Source organism: Lissotriton helveticus, chromosome 2_1 (assembly GCF_964261635.1).
Source record: "Lissotriton helveticus chromosome 2_1, aLisHel1.1, whole genome shotgun sequence".
Classification (NCBI taxonomy): Eukaryota; Metazoa; Chordata; class Amphibia; order Caudata; family Salamandridae; genus Lissotriton; species Lissotriton helveticus.
In genome coordinates this window covers 2,083,672,166-2,083,691,107 of record NC_136059.1, presented here as the reverse complement: position 1 = coordinate 2,083,691,107, position 18,942 = coordinate 2,083,672,166, and positions in this window count along the sequence as shown.

Below are 18,942 nucleotides of genomic sequence, written 5' to 3'. Positions count from 1 at the left end.
CCCAGGATATATTGTCTACAGCAAATGCTGGATAATTTATTGCCACACTGCTAGGTTATGGCTTCTGTACTCTTTTTCCTTGCCAATAGATCAACGGGCCTTGATCTATGGGGAATCTTGTTTAGTCATCCAAGTACTCCTGTGGCATCTGGTCTTTTGACATAGTTGACATTTTCCTCCTGAAATACCTGCACCTGTGTGAGACTCATTAAACCCAACCCAGTCCTAGTGATGCTGGAGGTGCTGGTTCTTTATGTTATGTTATGTTATAAAATATTTTGTAACGCGCTCTGCTACTGCAAAGTATCCTGGCGCGATATGTGAGATTAACCAGAGACACCAATCAAAGGGAGAGATTAAATACTGAGATTGAATAGGTGGGTTTTGAGCCCTTTTTTGAACCCCGCCAGTGTGGAAGCTTCTCTCAAAGAAAGCGGCAGAGAATTCCATGATCGAGCTGTTTGAACAGAAATGGATTGACCGCCCAATCTTGCGTATATGACTTTGGGCATTGTCATCAAATGCAGATTAGCCGATCGGAGAGCACGGCGAGGGGTGTGCCTCCCTAGGGAGAAGCGGAAAGAACCTCTTGAGTGACTTGAGGGTAGCGAAACAGGTCCCTATAAGTTTTTTTAAATGGACTTCAAACTTAAGGTCCTGTCCGAACCATACCACCAGGTTTTTTGCCGGGCCTCCGAAGGAGCTAGGACACGGAAAATCAGTCGGCCAGATGAGATCTCTGAAATTGGCCGGGAAGTTGCCATAAAATAAAATCTCCGATTTGTCCTCGTTACATTTAAGCTGAGCTGAGGCAAGCCAGCGAAAGACGTGGGACAGACAAGTACGGACCATTAAGGCATCCAGACAGTCCTTTGGCCAGGTGAACAGCAGCTGCGTGTCATCAGCATACGCCATTATTTTTGCTCCCCACTGCTCAGCCAAGTAGATTAACGGGGTCATGTAAACGTTGAACAGCAGAGGACTCAATGTCGAGCCCTGCGGCACCCCAGTGGTGAGCTTCTTGGGTAGCGAGGCGTGTGGGGCATCCATACTTGCTGCATCCGATCAGACAAAAACGACGAAATCCAGCCGAGGACCGTGCCCGACAGGCCCACCTCTGCCAGCCTTGTCAGCAGCTGAGTATGGGGCACCGTATCGAAGGCGGCAGATAGTTCCAACAGAACCAGGACCGCCCTGCCGCCCCCATCCAGACACTCCCTAATGGCCTCTGATACTTCCACCAGGGCCGTCTCAGTGCTAAAAGCAGCCCTGAACCCCGATTGTGCCGGGTGCAGGACCTGAGAGGACTCAATAAAATTGTTCAGTTGCCTGAATACGACCTTTTCGCATACTTTCGCAAGTGCCGGGAGCAGCGAGATCGGACGATAGCTGGAAGTGGCTAGGGGATCCAGGCCAGGCTTCTTTAACAGGGGAAGAAGTTTCGCCTGTTTCCAGCAAAGGGGCACAGAAGCAGAGGCCGGAGACAAATTCACAATCTGGGTAACCTCCTGATAGACTAGACTCGCCACTCCCCCTAAGACCCTTGCAGGACACGGGTCAGAGGGAGATCCCGACTTTAGCGCTTCGAGGACAGCCAACACATCCGCTTGCTGAGCTGGCTCAAAAGTGGAGAATTGAGTGGCAGGTAGAGTCGGACCAAGGCCAGTGGTAGCCGGTAGAGGCTGTAGGAGACCACAGGAGTTTTGAAGCTCCTCTTGGATTTTGGCAATCTTATTGTCAAAAAAACATGACAGTTCCTCACACCAAAGATCGGACGCCGGGAGAGCTGGTAGAGCAGCACACGGGGAGAGGAAGCTCTGGACAATGGCAAAGATTTCTCTGCCATTGTTGTCCGCCTTCTCAATCCTCCCTGCGAAATATCTGCTTTTAGCAGCCTTTATTTCCGCATAATACACCTTCTGAGCCCTCCGCAGATTACTCTTCAATTCAGGCTGGAAATCAAGGCGCCAGGCTCGCTCCAGCTTTTTGCAGCCGGATTTGAGTTCCCTAAGAGCATGGGAAAACCAGGGTTTAGAAGGGGAGGACCTAGTCCGCCTGTTACTACCTTTGTTATTAGGCAAGGCGGAGCCTTGTTCGACCCAGAAGTTAAAGGCCTCCACCGCAGAATCAAGTTCCGACGGCAAAGTCGGGCGGTTAAGCACAAGGGAGTCCGAAAAGGAGGCCAGGTTGATCCGTTGAGAGTGCACTTGAGGGGAGGGCAGTCCCCTCGACCCTTTTGTGCTAAGGGGCCAGGTGAACAAAATTAAGGCATGGTCTGACCAAGGAACCCCCCTAGGGGGAGACATAGTGATCTCAAAATTCGAACACACCAGGTCCAACCAATGGCCAGCCACATGGGTGGGAAAATTCACCCATTGCGTAAGGTGAGCCAACAAGAAGGCTTCGGCTAAGCCCACCGCTTCCGGCGAATCCACCGCGTCCATACGAATGTTAAATTCCCCCAAAAGGAGATATCGAGTGAATTTCAGAGCGCGGGGAACGATGACCTCCTCAATATTGGCAACAAATATAGTGGAAGATGATACTTGGAATAATGAGAAGTTTTACAAGAGGCCAACTCTGCTGTAGCCACAAACGAGCTCTGCGGAAGTTGGTGAATTAAGCACTTAGGGGCATATTATCAAGGGGGTTTATCTCTGCTTTATTGGCTTTAAAAGCCAAGAAAGCGGAGATAGAATTATCTCCCTATTACCTAGCTGTTGCTAACACCAGTTAGCGACAGCTAGTAGGAGATAACGACCATCTTGGGCCCCGCTTTGCATGTCAGTGAAATTTATCACTAATGACATGCAAATTGGGCGTGCCAAGATGTTAGTGACTGGAAACAGTCGCTAACATCTCTATCTCCTATTACCAACTTTTGGAGTAATTCGCACTAAGCGCGAATATCTCCAAAAGCTAACACCTGCCCCTGAGCAGTTCTTAGCCATGTTATCCAATGGTAGGTGGATAACATGGCTAAGAGCATTAGCTCGGTAATGCATGAATATCGCAGACTTTTCAGCGATATTCATGCATTTCGGCCGATTTTTATCGCTTAGGAGATAAACCTTGATAATAGCAAGGTTCCTAAGCGATAAAAATCGCCCAGCTCGGCGATAAAAATATTGCCGCTCAGACAACATAGCGATAATTATCGCTAGTTGTTGGTAATATGCCCCTTAGTTTTTCCTTAAGAGCTACAATCTTTTACCTTCATGTTCAGACACTTTCTTGAGGGTCTAGCCATTTTAAATGGAAACATAAAGTGCTGAAAATGCAAAGACTGTAGACAGCCCATGTGTTAACTGTGGATCCAGTATAGTTTCACAGATATACTCTAGAGAGGAAATTATCTCTCTTTGCAGACTGGTGTATGTATCTAAAAGAATGAGTATGATGGTGACCATATTAGATGCTTTATTGTTAAGCTTGCTAATATTTTCATTCATCTTAAGCCAATGGTCTGCAGAAACTGCAACAATGGGATGGAATGACTCATGGTGCAATCTACCTTGCTGACTTTGTGCATCTAAATCTCAAAGGGTGTAAACATTTTCATCAGGCAGTCTGTTAGCTCCCATTTCTCGAGCCCCTTTGACATGTTTGGTTTTCAGTAACATCTCATTCCCTTTGCAAGAACATATTAATTTAAGGTCTCATGCTATCAAACAGGGGTTGCAGCATGTTGTAGGAGAGTAGGGTGTGCTTTCCTATGGTCACCCCAATTTTTGCTTTTTGCTTCACTGGTTTCAACTTAATGTGGCTGTGGGCCTGCTAATCAGACCCACAGCCTGCTGTTCTCTCTCTAAATTAATAACCATGTACTATAGGTACATCACCAATTTGGTACTGGATACCTTATCAGCCCCTGTACAGTGCACTATAGGTGCCCAGGGCATAGGTGCATCCAAGGCCTACCAGGGGCTGCAGCATAACTCTTGCCACCCCTGGCTGGCCATTTAAATCGACACAACTGGCTGATCACTCAGCTGGGGCAAGGTGGTGTAATCGCCCCTTGCTTATATATAGTATACCTATATCTAAACCTATATCTGGACACATATATACCTATAAGGCACTCCTATGGCAGGCCTTAACAATCCTGGAGGCAGAGTGCTTGGTTTTATGTGAGATGGTGCTCTAGCATGAGCTGAGCCTGTCTGCAGCGTTCGGAGCCATTTCCTTACTGCTGTTCCAGGATATTGCCATACCATATACTCTTAAGTGCATTATAATCCTCGGGGTTATTGCTAACTTTGGTTTGGCTTCATCAAAACATGTCGTGTAAGGTGGCATACACTTTGGAAAACTACCCCCTCGCCAGTTCTGGCGACGGGGGTAGCATTCCACCCTTCTAGAGGGAGAAGACATGTTACTTTACTTAAACGTGGTTAATTCTAAACAGTGCCTCAGCATCACAAAATGGATGCTGCTGCCACAGACACAAGTCTGGCCTCCTGCTGCTGACCGAAACCTGGCAGGGGAGGCTTGGACAAAGAGTTTCCTGTCACAGGGAGGTGTCACACCACCCCAGACAGGAGATAGTGGATTGTAGCAGGGAGGGTTGAATGAAACTAGACACTGCCTGGGGCACACAAGGTGTCCCATGCAAAATCCAGTCAAACCGGTTCTGGGGCACTCCAGCCCCAGCTCTGGCGCGAAACTGGACAAAGGGAAAGGGGTGCAACCACCGCCTTCCTGTTTCGCACCCATAGGAGGGATCTAGCAGGTAATCCAGCCCCTTGATTTGGAATAAAGGTATGAGCTGTGCCCATGAGCAGTAGATTATCCTGACTGAAAATTTGATACAGAACTCTGGACCCTTCGACATCCCACTCGACGTGGAAGACTGAAGAATCTCCCTTGTGGTCAAGGAGTGACCACCCTGTGCAAATAGGCACCATCCAGTGCCCAACGGTTTGCTTTGTTGCAGTTCCCGCCGGAACTCGAGCAACAGAGATCCACAAGACTAGCTTCCCCAGACTTCTAACAGCCTGATCCACAGTCCCAGTGAATCTGAGACCCTCTTTTGCATTTTCCTGCTTGACTCTTTGGTCCAGTCACTTGCCCATTGACTAGTGGCCCCAGTACCGATGAAACCTTGAATTTACACTGCTGGTCTGGTTGCTCTAGACTGGTCCTTGCTCCCCTAAAAAGGAGCAATCTATCTGACCTTGCTGGTCCGACTAAGAAGCGATCTTCCAATCCTGCGTTGGTTGCACTTGCCAAGGCTTGTTAACTCCGATCCGGAAGCCAACACCGCCGACAGCGAGAAACTTTTTGGGACAGCTCGTGATTCACTCCAGGTCATCCTCGGTGCCCCAGAGTCTACGTGGCAGCGGAGACTAGCTTCTCGACAACCACCTGATTGCGCCCGACATTAGCTGGTCCCTTCCTGGTTCCATCCTGGTCACTGGCTAGTGACCCAGACTCTGTCCCCTCTGCTTTCAGGTACTCTAAATCTTCGATCCACCCTTGGATCCAACAGGACTCTTCTCTCCTGGCCCCCTGCAGCATCTTCATCTCCAGGCTCCATAGAACTCCACGACGAAACCCGACACACTTTGGCACCTATGCACCCGCTTCCTGTGGGTGAGGTAACGCATGAACGCCGGTGCTTCTGTAGTGGTTTACACCTCTAGTGTCCTAGTTTTAAGTGGCTAAGTTCTAGTCCAGTCGGAAGACTTCTAAAACAGTAACTTTGTAACTTTTACGCACCATTGACTTTGCATTGGTGCATGCGTGTGCTTTTAGCGCTGCACCCAATTCCTGCGGGCTACTCCCGTCCTAACTGCTGTTAGTCCAGTGTAGTCCCAGCGATTCCCAAGGCCCCAGGCCTTACCACTGTTCGTAAAGTGATACTTATACCACTTTTTTGATATATGGTTTGAGTGGCCACCGGCCCTATCCATAAATGTGCAACTTTTGAATGTTTAACTGTGCTTTTGATTAAACGCTTGTGCCTCTGCACTCATAAAGAGTACAGAGGATTATTCTAGTAATAAATACATATATTTTTATAATATATAACTTGTGTGGTGTCCTTTCATTTGGTATTACAGGATTGCATATGGTAAAACAGCTGGCTTCACATGCCCTCTTGAATTTAGCCTAAAGGCTGCTTAGTCCGTGCTACCATTAGGATAGCTTGTCTTCAAGGTTGACTTACAACCACCACCATAAGGGATTGTTTGGACTGATATAAGGTGCCCCCAGAATTGGAGACATCATACATCAGGCCGATTTCTCACACATGTATAAGGTGGGTGGAGTTCCAATGGGTTACAGGGACTTTATATTAGGTCACTGAATGATTCTCAATCACTTCTGGGCTAAATTATGTGTAATGCTTCAGACAGTATCTAGTACATTTTAACTATGCATTCCTTTTTAAGAATGTCCTACAGAATCAGGTTGATGAAATGGGCTAAACATAGGACTTGGAACTACACTGCATCCTTGTGATACACCTAGGTTATAGCCCTTTGTAGACTTTGGTATTGAATTCTTCTAGGATATAGGCAGCTGTGTCTGCTTTCTTCAAGGAGAACATTGCGGCTACTGCATGTCCACAAACACCTTGGAAAGTATCTGTACTCTCAGATTGATAACCTTTCAGCACATCTTTGCTGAACATTGCCTTGATATTGTCTTGTTTCGTTTGACTATCCACATGAGATCTGTGATGTAGGCTCTTATTAGGCTTTTGGGTGACCATGATATGCCCTTCTCTATGTGCCAAACAGTGGTTGCTACTGGTGCTGAATGCAGACTATAAGTGTCAGAACGTTTTGTCCTCCGGACAACAGCCAATTTTCACATTATCATCTTCTCATTTTATCAGGTCCGGTTCTTCCGTCTCAAGTGCTGGTTTCATATGTTTAGATACTTATTTTTCATATGAACAACTAGCCCCTCAGTACCAAGCTGTCCTCTTACTGTCCCACTAAGTCTTTGTTTGTGGCAAATAGAGCAGTCTACAGTGTGTTAATCATTAGGCATAGCTGTAAAAGTGTCTACAACTAAGTCATACTGCTTCCTTATAGCTAGAACTGTGCTTTATTTAGGGCACATTTGTACTTGGATTATGATGGCGGTTGGTGCTGCTCTTTTGGGGGATTTTATGAAGGAGGCATTTGGTGCTGGTACAGGTGCAGGCTTAATGGAGGTCATTAACACTTCCTCAGTGCCAGAATCAAGATTACCAATCGCTAGTTCAAGTTCCTTACTGTCAACTATGCTTTCTGGTACCTTCCTAATGTTTTTCCCCTATGGTGGGGTGGCATCCTAAGGGAACGTGGAAAAAATCAGAGAGTTGCTCTTCTATTTTGTGGAGGATGGATGATGATGTGTGAGATGAAAGACGTGGTAAAATATCCTGCAGTACAGAACATGTACGCTTCTGAGCAGCTAGAGCAACATTCCACTGCATTTCAATCCTAACTTTTAGCTCTGCTCCTACCTCAAAGAGTACAGGTTTAGTAGACCCTTGCTCTAGTTGTGTTTACTGGGGACATTTGTCTTGCTGGGGAAACACAGCTTCTGACTCACTGCCCCCACCCACCTCTGCGATCACTGCTGCACTGACAGTCATGTGGTATTGGTGTTGATGGAGACATTGATCCAAGGATAATACCAAAATCATCCTTCAGAGTAGAGGGTGGAGCAGGTATAACATATTGCACATCATGGCAGACAAATTAATAGGGTTCAATGCCATTGATTTTGCCAGTGGTTGATTTTGTCTCATTTGCTACAATATTGACAGGAACCTGTTTCTTGGGTGCAATGTTGTTAACATCTTGTTGGTCAGTAGTATCAATTAACAGAGATCTCTGAACTCTTGTTTCAGCTAATTCACAAAGGTGTCTGTAGCTCAGTATCCTCTACCTGCAAGCAATAAAATATAACAATGAAGACTGTCAGATGTGGGCCTTCTAGTGAATCTAATACAAGGTATCATAATAAATCTAATTGGTAGACTAGGCTTCACAATACATAAAGTTCCTTCTTAAAAAGGTGATATTATAGATATATTGCAATTGTTTTCAATATTGAAAGCTGCCTTGATATACCGATAGTTGATATAATAGGTTTGGCAAAAATCAATTAAACTATATAAAAATAATACCCATGGCTCAGCAGGCCCAAATAACAATCAGAAAATAATTGTAAAAAATAGGAACTAATATCTGGTGTCTGACCACGGCACCTGGGAACCAAATGAGAAAAGGGGACACTTTCAAAATGCAAGTAAACTAATTGAAGATAATAATGGCCCACAGACTATACCCAGGCCACAAAACCAATGGCAGACAATTTAGAATTGAATATGAACTAGATATCTGTGGGCTCCAAAGAATTTCTAAAGCAGTGCCCCTAGCTAAAGGCTATTTAAAAGATCAGAAAATAGTTAATAATCAACCAACACCTACACCTGAAGGTTTCACAAATTCCTACTTGGCAAAAAGGTAGAAGGCATGGAAAACTAAGAGAAAATGACTAGTTAGCACAAACGTACCACACACACACACACACACACACACACACACACACACACACACACACATACACCTACACATAGACACACAGATTTTACAAAATGGTGGACAACCACATTGCGCAACAAGAAAGTGGGACATTTGACAACATGGTTGACAAGCATAAGGTGAAGAAGGCATGGAACAAAGGCCTGGACCTCTTTCAAACACCAACAAGCAAACTAGACAAAAATGTCCCAAATTTGGAATTAATTCAGTGCTATCTCAAGACTAGTAAAACATTTATAGCACAGCATAAGTGAAATGTCAACACCCATAAAAATTGAGAAAAACAGTACATACCAATTAGTTGCAGCATTTTAGCTCAGCTTTGACATGCCCATGTTATCCTGAGGTCTTGGATGTTCATATACTTCTAGAAGGGCATCAATGAAGTAGTTAGATTGCATTGTGGTAGTTTGCTTTATTGTTACCAAATGTCCCTCTTTAGTATATTACTCATTTAACCATTCACAGCCTTTAACATAACACCATTGTGGGAGTAATTACAAGCTGCATGTTACTGGGATTACAGTAAAATTTAATGCAATTTTACCCCTGCCATGTAGTAAACACCAGTAGCCAGCAATTGGGAGTAAATCTACTTGGAAAGGAGAATTGCCACTTGAGACCGATTGTTGCGGTAGTAAAACCACATGGAAGCAAAATTCCATCCAGTTTTAACACACAAATTTACCTCCTGCTCTGAGTGGGGGCCTGTTGTGTGGTAGGTTGTGGAAGGCCTGGAAAAACAAGGAATGCGTGTTCTGGTAGTGGGGGCATTGTATGCTCCCCCATCATAACTGCTGCAGCCAAAACGTCATGCAATTTCTACAATTAGACGTACCCACAAGAAACTTCGGTTTGCTTCTTTAACACCCAGAAAAATTGTGTGGACTCAGCACAGACTTGTGCAGGTAGGCTTTACTTTTGGTGCACATTTGGTGTGCTACAGGTGGGCCTGCTATGTGGATGTTCAGTAACACCAAGAGACAATAGACAATAGCTTAACTGCAAGTACCTTACAATTTCTGATAGTGCAGATGCATACCAATGTTCTTTCTATAGTACCTAGCAAGTCTGCATATGCTTGCTCCAACAGTGAAAGATTGATGCTCTGTACCTTTACCATAAACAAATGATGTTGCCACTCCCAGTTTACTTGCAGGTTGGTTTTAGTAAATAATTATAATTTGCCTTTATGATGTAATAGGCTAAAAAAATAGCCTGAAGAAGTTATGTGCTGGTAAAAAAGTACAAAGAGGTAATATCAAGAATCACAAAAAGTGCTTTACTGCTACTTCCTTACAATTCCTAGTCACTCACTCACCCTCCCATTCCTCCAACCACTCAAATATTCATTCATCTATGTACCCTAAATTTCATTCCTCACATTCATTTTTGATTAACAAATTCACTTATTTCATACAATAATCCAGCAATCCATATAGCCGGTACTGTCTAAGTTCTGTGCCCTTACAGGCGTCTTAAAGCATAGGTCTACCATTGATGCCCATTACTGTCAGTGTTCACTGATATTCATTAAGGGATGTGCTCATTGATGTCCATCAGCTATGTGACCATTGAGGTATGCCCTGCCTAGGGCCACAGCCGTTCATTACTCTTGGATCATTGAGGTGTATTATTTTATGAGTCCTTTTTGTCTCATTACTGCAGGGAGCCATTGCGGATCATTAATGCCAGAGAACCCTGATGGTCATTCAAGCCATTGGGTTTGTGTGTACACAATTGGTAGCAGGTATTTTGTGTGCAGGTACTTATATTGTTAGCTTTTGAGGAAATTCACAATTTAGTGTATGTTTTTGGGTACAACAATGACATACATTGTGGGATATTTAAGTATATTTGATTTCGACTGATGGTTATGTTTTCCACTGTATATGATTTGATATGATAAATATGTTAAGAAAAAAAGTTGAAAATACACTATGTGCATCTCATGTTGATTACATTTCTTGATCATGTGAGAATAATGTTTTGCATTTGTTAAATTATTTCAGACAAAGTATACTGCTGTTTTTGTTGTTTTTCAAGTGGTCCAACCTTGCTGATTTGATAGACTCAAACTATTGACATAAACTTTCTGAAATTGGCATTTTCAAAATTGGAATTGGAATTCTGACTCTCCCATAAGAGAGGATGTTTCCTCACAATTCCAAAGACACCAAACATGGACTGATTACCTGCTCCCCTTTAGAAATTACAGCTTATCAAATATAATAAGGTAACACCAATATTATCCTATGGGAGAGGTAGTTCTTGCAGTGGTGAAAAACAAACATAAGAGGTTGAGGACATGTTAAACCTAAAGTTACATGTACAACTTTTTAAATACACTACACCCTACTCTCTAGGTGAGATATGCATTAAAAAGGAAGGTTTGGGCCTGGCAAAAAAGTACATTTTGCCAGGTCCAAATGGTAGTTGAAAACCAAACAAAAAGGCAATATTGACAGGCCTGAGACATGTTTAAAGGGCTACTTAGGTGGGTGGTGCAACAACTAATGAAGGCCCACATTTTAGCATTTAATTTACAGGCCCTGGGTACATGTACCACTCTACTAGGGACTTGTAAGTAAATTAAATATGCCAATTGGGGATTAGCCTATGCTATGAAGTTTTATTGAGCAATTGTAAGCACTTTGGCACTAGTTAGCAGGGGTAAAGTGCACAGAAACCTAAAAGCCAACAAAAATGGTTTCAGAAAATAAGAGGGTGAAGGCAAAAAGTTTTGGAATGAGCTTGCATAAAGGGGCAAGTCCATCACATTTTATGTGTATGATTGTATGATGGATTTCAATGTGTGAGTGGATATTCTGTGTATGTGTGCCTTCCTGTGTGCCCAAAGTCAAGGTCAAACCTACTCTCCATTTTTATGCTTGTACAAATGGCGAGCTGTTTTAAATGATAAACAACTGGTGGGACTGATGAGCATGTTTGGTTCATCTACACTCTATGAAATTACTCAAACCTTCCCGCTGTCATTCTATTTTTCAGTTGACCAAAGCCAGTAAAGCCAAGAAACACCACATTTCAAATTGTGTTATCAAGGGCCATATGTACGTAGGTTTCCATTTGCGATTGCCTCATAGCAAATTTTTGCGACTCGCTATTAGGTCATCTCAAACGCCTCTGTGCTAATGTGTCTTTGACACATATAGCGATTCCTAATGTGGTCACAATTGACACATCTCATTAATATTCATGATTAGCGACCTATTGGGAATCACTAAAAACACAGGGATGGTAACCTGCTGGGGATATCAGAGCACCATGTCTGTGTTTGTTTTTAAATGAAGCAACTTTTTTTTAATGCAGCCCATTTTCTTCAAAAGAAACAGGATGCAAAAATTAAAAGTTTTCTTTTCATTTTTTAAGACTAGGCAGTGGTTCGTTGAACCAACATTGTCTCTTGAAAATCGTTTTCACATACATTCATAAAGTGGAAGGGGTCCCATGGGGACCCTTTCCCGTTTGCGCATGGGTTACCAACAACTTCAAGTTGGTGATACAATGTGAATCTTTTGTGACCACATTTTGATCGCAACACATTCTTAAACACACCAGTGCGAGTCACTATTAGGAAGGGATGCCCTTAACACACCCCTTCCTCGTGCCCAATTGCTGACCCATTTTGCGATTCGATAATAGATTACAGAATCACAAAATGGGCATTTGTACATCGAAAAGCATTTTTTTCCAATCGCAAACTGTCCGGTTCTCTGAATTGGGCCTTTTGCAACAGAAATAAACTACGTACTTGTGGCCCTTGGTTATTTATTGCTCACTCATGAATGCACTGAATTCAAAACAAGCCATGTCAAGCAGAAAAACGTCTAGCTCCATTTTTACACCTATATTTAAATGTGCATTATGACATCCTGTAGTTCGAACAACACAACCATTGATAACTGACATTTATTGTTGACATGTGACAGCACAATATCTGTGAATAGATTCTAGCACTGATGTGATAGAGATAGAATGAAATTCAGAACCAGCTCCTTGATCAAGCTTGTTATAATCTAAATGCAGCTATCAATAATGCATCAGGTACATTGGTAACAGATACAGGTGTCCGACAGGCCCACTGCACCCCAAATATAGCCGTGTACTACCAGAGTAAGGGATGGGGCCAATTTATCATGCTTACAATAGGGCTCATGGCACCATTGAAACACCTCTGCTTATAAGAGGGCTCGAGCAATCGGTAAACCAGAGAAGGCCATTGCACACCTTTATTTATGTACTTGTGGGTTTACATAGCACGACCCAGACCAATGTGGGTATCAAATCACTTTGGAACAAATAAAATATGTTAAACATTTCCACACTGTATGGTGTGAAATGACAATAGCAGGAAGGGAGGAGCTTGAGTTCATCCATTGTAAGGAAGACTACAATGAAAGAGGAGATCGAGGCAGGCGTAACATATGGTGTCAGGTCACCTTTGATTAGAGTCAGGCGGAAGCAAAGTATGGGTGGCTTACCAGAGACATTGCTGTATTCTCTGTAGATTCTACCTCGATTCGACGATGGTGAATGAGCAACTTGGGGTATGTGACTTTGTGACCCGGGCCCACAAAAGCTTATGACGGACGTGGATCAAAAGACAAGAATACAATTAGTATTGATGATATTGTAAAACATTATAAAGACATATATTGAATAATACTACCTCTAAAGAATTAAATCTGGTGCTTTCAATTGAAAAAAACCTTTGCCTAGACTGAGGCAATTCAAAATTGCTTCATTGCTACATTCTCAATTCTTGCCAAAGGTTCTGCATTGTGCACCTTGTAGGTTTTCTGAAATGCCGACCAAAGCAGTCTTGTAGTGTTAAAGATAATCTCTACAGTACCTAAGATGAGAAATGTAAAACAGGATTTTTCAATAGCTAGGCCCTCCAAGCAGTGGCGGCCGGCACAGACTGAGGGTGGGAGAGCGTAGCGCGGGGTAGTGGGGAGCGAGGGTAATGAAACAAAAATGTACCTCCTTGCTGTGTCTTGCCGCTCTCTCCACTGTTGTCTCCGGAACAGGAACAGAGCACCCAGGAAGCACCCAGGCTCCCCTCAGCCCATCACAACGCTGCAGTGCAGCATTGTGATTGGTCTGAGCGCCAAGGTTTGGCGCTCAGATGAGGACTGTGGGCCTGGGCATGTTCTCCACCCAGGCTGTAATATAGCCTGGGTGGAGAATGTTGTGGGGGTGTGTGCTGGCCCCCCTGGGGTGTGTATTTTGTGCAGGGGCAGAGCACGGTACCGCGACACAACTCAGGCACACACAGTGTCACGGTCGGAAGTGACGTGCACGAGCGCGCGTCCTTCTTTTATTGGACCCCGCAGGCCACGCCTGGCCTGCGGATGCGTGGATGCGTGTACGTAGATACACTAGACCGTTACACCACTACATCCCTATCCAACTCTATAAAAAAAATTTCTTTTACAAAATTCAATCACTGTTCATCAAATTGGCGAGAGTTCTCCACCACATGTTCCTGTTCTCGCATGTCCCTTGATGTTAGCTTCAGGGCCTTAGCATACAGGCGTAGTCTTTTAACTTCTGGCTCAGTGGTGGATTAGGCCGCAGGTTGTACCTCTGCACGTGGCCTCAGCCATGCTCCCTATTTTGGTGACTGTCCATGACTTCATCCGATGGGGTCGTGAAGATCGGTTCTGGCTCACCACTCTCCGTCTGACTCTCTGATGGTGGGCTACTCTCTCCCTCCGGCACAGCAGTCGTATGTGATCCATCGTCTTCCCCCTGCCTTCGGAGCATTGTCTAGATGCTGCCGGGATTGCTTTGAACCAGGAGATATTCCTCGAGATTTCCTCTCTGCCTTTCCTTGCAGTGACCATGGTGCCTTTGACCGACGTTACGGTCCAGGTGTCCGGTTCGTATCGCGTTTGGAACTTGCCTCCCGGACGCCGGTTTCGTATGATTACTCAGTTCCCCTGTCTTAGGATTCTTGGAGCCGCCCTCCGGCGCCGACTTGCTCGCTGGTTTCCTAGCCGTCTCCGTTCTTGAGTGTCTTCCGTGTGGGCCAAAACCGGTGTCTCTCCCGGGATACTGGGAAGAAGGTCTCGTCGTTGGCCTTGAAACATGAGGGTCCATGGGCTCCTCTGGGTGGTGCAGTGAGGGGTTCCCCAATATTCCCGTAGGAATTCATGCATCCTCTGTTCGGGGTCAGCTTGCTCCACTACCGCTATCCGGAAAGTCTTATTTAGTGTCCGCATAAACCTCTCGACGTCCCCGTTGGCCTGGGGCCATTGAGGTGTGATCCGACGATGCAAGATGCCTCTGGATTTCAGGAATGTGGCAAACTCAGTTCCCTGGAATGGCGGTCCATTGTCGCTCCGTATTTCGGTGGGGTAGCCAAACATGGAGAATATTCGTTCAAGCGCCGGGCCGACGTGTGTGAACGCAGTAGAGGCAACCCTTTCCACTAAAGGGTACTTGGAGTAAGCATCAATGGCCACCAGCGTGTGTCCTTCTCCCGGGAAGCTACCAAAATCAATGCTGATCTTGGTCCAGGGCGACGTGCAAGCTTCCTCTGTAATTACTGGCGCCGGTCTCTCGGGTCGCTGGTTAACTGACACGACAGGCAGTTCTTTACATACTCGTCCACTGTGCTCTCCAGCTCCGGGAACCACACCTTTTCCCGCATGCGTGCTTTCATCTTCGTCGCGCCCTGGTGTCCTCCATGGGCGAGTTGTGTTGCTCGATGTCTTAAGCTTTGTGGGATTACCAGCCGTGATCCTCTGAGTAATACTCCATCTTCCGTGGCACTTAACTCATGCCTGACGTGCCAGATCTTCGTAAGTGCCTCTTTGTCTTCTGCCGTCCAGGCGGGGGGTGGGCGTAGGTAGTCAGTCCACGAGCCATCTTGAACTGCTTGCAGCGACCTCATGTAAATATTGTCGGCGGTGGCCGCTTCCTTGATGTCTTCTATCGATAGGCATTGTGGGCATGAGGTGAGAGCCACCCACCGTGCATATTCCTCACAGTCGTCATCCACCGGTGCCGCCTCTGGTTGTGTGGGATGACGCGACAGATAGTCCGCCGGGTTCTTGGCTCCTGGCCGATACACCACCTCCATTTCGTATGACTGTAGTTGAATCACCCAGCGCTCGTTGCGAGGTGGTGGGTGGGGTGCAGATCCTTTGAAGATGGGCACTAACAGTTGGTGGTCAGTGACCATGACAAAAGAGTGTCCTTGTAGGTACAGATGGAAATGGCTACAGGCCCACTTAATGGCGAGAGCCTCTCTCTCGATTTGTGCGTACCTGGTCTCGGTAGGGGTCAGGGCCTTACTGGCGAAGGCTAGTGCTGTCCATTGTCCGGGTTCATGCTCTTGGGTCAGGACAGCGCCAAGGCCCACCGGGCTGGCATCAATAATCACCTCCGTGCGCTTGGCGGGGTCGAAGTATGAAAGGGTGGCTTTCTCTAAGAGGGCGTTCTTGATGCCCTGAAAGGCTTCATCTTCCTTCCGGCTCCACTGCCACGCGGCGTCCACCTTGGTCAGTGCTCGCAGGGGCTCGCTTCGCGTAGCCAGGCCTGGAATGAAACGGCCACAGTATGTGGCCACCCCCAGAAAACTCCTCACTTCCGTCGGGGATTTCGGCGCTGGAGCGTCCTTGATGGCTTTGGACTTCCTCGGATCAATCTGGATCCCCTCTTGGTTGAACACATAGCCAAAGAATTCAATCGAAGGTTGAAGAATTGACATTTTTCTCTGTGGAGTGTTGCTCCATGGGTACTCAGCCTCTTCAGGACATCCCGAAGGTGCTTGTGATGTTCAGACGTGGTGGCAGAGTGTATTAAAATGTCGTCGCTGACATTTATCACCCCGGGCAGTCCCGACAGGAGTTCTCTGATTGTGTTTTGGAACACTTCCGCCGCTGACGAGATGCCAAAGTTTAGTCGCTTGTAGCGCCGGAGACCTAGATGGGTGCTGAAGGTGGGTATGAAACGACTTTCCTCCGCTAGTGGCAGCTGGTAGTATCCTGCGTTGAGGTCAATTTTGGAAAACCATTTCGACCCGTTGACGTCGGCCACTATGTCGTCCATAGTAGGGGTCAAATGTCTCTCCCTTCGGATGGCGGTATTTGGTAACCGCATGTCGATGCACAGGCGGATTTCACCCGGTTGCTTTGGTTTCGCCACATTAACCATGGGCGAAACCCACGGGGTGGGTCCCGTGACCTTTTCGATGACGCCCAGGCTCTCCAGTTTCTCGAGTTCTTTTTCCACCAATGGGCGAAGGTGGAAAGGTATCCGTCGGTGGCGTAGTGCAGTGGGAGTGACAGACTTGTCAATGTGGAGTTTGACAGGCTCACATTTTATGCACCCCAGCCCTCTGAAGAGTTCCGGGAATCGCCCCAATAGCTCATCCACTTGGTGTGCCCTGATACGGTTGGTGAATGCTATTAGCTTCAGGTCCTCCGCCGTATGGCTACTTATCAAGGTGTCAGCCTCCCGGTTAATGATGTGAACAGTCGCCATTACCTCTGACTCGTCGGCTTGGATGGGTATTATGATTTTGCCCTTGAGGGGCAGTGGCGTGTCTGCTCGGTAGGCGAAAATTCTTGTCTTGGACGGTAGAACATCGGGCCGTGGTCGTAACTTGTTGAATTGTTGCAGGCCCATTACGTTGACCGTGGCACCAGTGTCAATTATGGCCTTGACCTCGTTGTTCCCCATCTGGACAATGCATGTTGGTTGTGGTCGTCGTCGTTGCTTGAGTTCCCTTGCGAACGAGACGATGTATGCTTCTTCGTCCTCTGACTCCGAGTCATCATATACTGTGGGCAGGTGCCTTTCTGTCTTCACCGGGGGTGATCCAGTCAGTGATAGTTGGCGAACGGCCTTGGTGGGCGTCCTTGGTCCCTTGAAATTCTTGGACTGATTCTTCCTGCGGCAGACTGACGCGAAATGGTTTGGGATTCCGCAATCCGCGCATGTTTGCCCCTGGGCTGGGCAGTCTTTGGCCGCGTGAGGTTCATGGCCGCAATATCCACACCGGGCTTGGGGTGAATCTCTCCGATATCCTCTCAGTGGCGGTCCACGTGGTCGCTGCCGCACGGCATCTGCCCGTTCCACTTTGATAGGTTCGGGCTTGACAGCGGTTTTGTGTAGGGCCTGTTCCATGGCCGTGGCTCTAATGCTTGAGAGTTCGTGGGACCTGGCCAGGATTAGGATGTCTTCCAAAGAGATTCCGGGTTTGCGCAGGATCAATCCTCTCAACGTCTTGTCTCTGCACCCTTGAATGATCCGTCGCCTTATGGCTCTCGGTTGGTCCTCATCCGTGGAGCTGGCAAGTTTTCTAACACGGGTATGGAATTGGTCCATCGACTCTCCCTCCCGCTGACGGGCCTGACCCAATTTAAATACTTCAAAGTCTACATTCAATTGGGGATCGAAATGGCCATTGAGGGCCGCAACAGCCGCGTCATAGCTGTCCGCAGCACCCGTGTTAGGGAGGTGTTTGAAAAGTCTGAAAATTTCATCCCCCGCATAGTGAAGTAATAGTGATCTTTTTACCGCGTTGTCTGTTTCTCTCGTGACCACAAAGTAGTTTTCTAGCCTCTCAAGCCAGATCTTCCATCGCGGTGAGGCCGTCGACGGGTCCACTGCCTCGCTGAACGGCGATAGCACCCCCGCCGCAGCATGTTGAAAAGGGATGTTGATGGTGGGAGCAGGTGCATCTCCATCCCCCATGGCGAAAGTGTCCCTGTAGGCCGACGCCCTGCTGCAGGAACCGCCGCTGTCGTGCTTGCGCCATTTCGTGACACCTCGTGGTGGTTGCGCAGCTCACCTCGGTTCTGTCGCAGGCGTGGTAGGCCTCCCGTTGGTTGAAGGTGTCGCGAGGTCGTCTGGGGTCTGCCTGTGGGCACCAGCCCGCCAGTAATATCCCTCCAGGGCGTGGCAGGGCCTCCGTTTGCACATACGCTGCACACGCGAGATGCGTGAGGGATCACAGGGCGTTTTTTTCCGACTCACGCGCAATGCGTGAGCATTGGCAGGGTGTCGCGCCGGCACTTGACTCACGCGGGAAGCGTGGGATTCGGCAGCCGGTCGCGTTCTCCAGGTCGCCGTGTAAGCGGTTGTTCCGCTTTCGCTTTCCTCTTCTTTCTCCCTTTTTTTTTGGAAGAGTAGGGATGCGTGGGGTGGGCACCCAGCACCACCGAAGACCCAGGCAGGGAGACAGGAAGGAGAAAGGCCAGCCCAGCGGACACAGCCGGCTACGCCAGGGGACATGCGGTAGGCACCGCGGAGAGGAGCACACCGCTCCGACCAGGCAGTCAATAGACGGGCGAGGGTTGGGCCCCCTCCTCTCGTTGCCAGTGTTGTGGGGGTGTGTGCTGGCCCCCCTGGG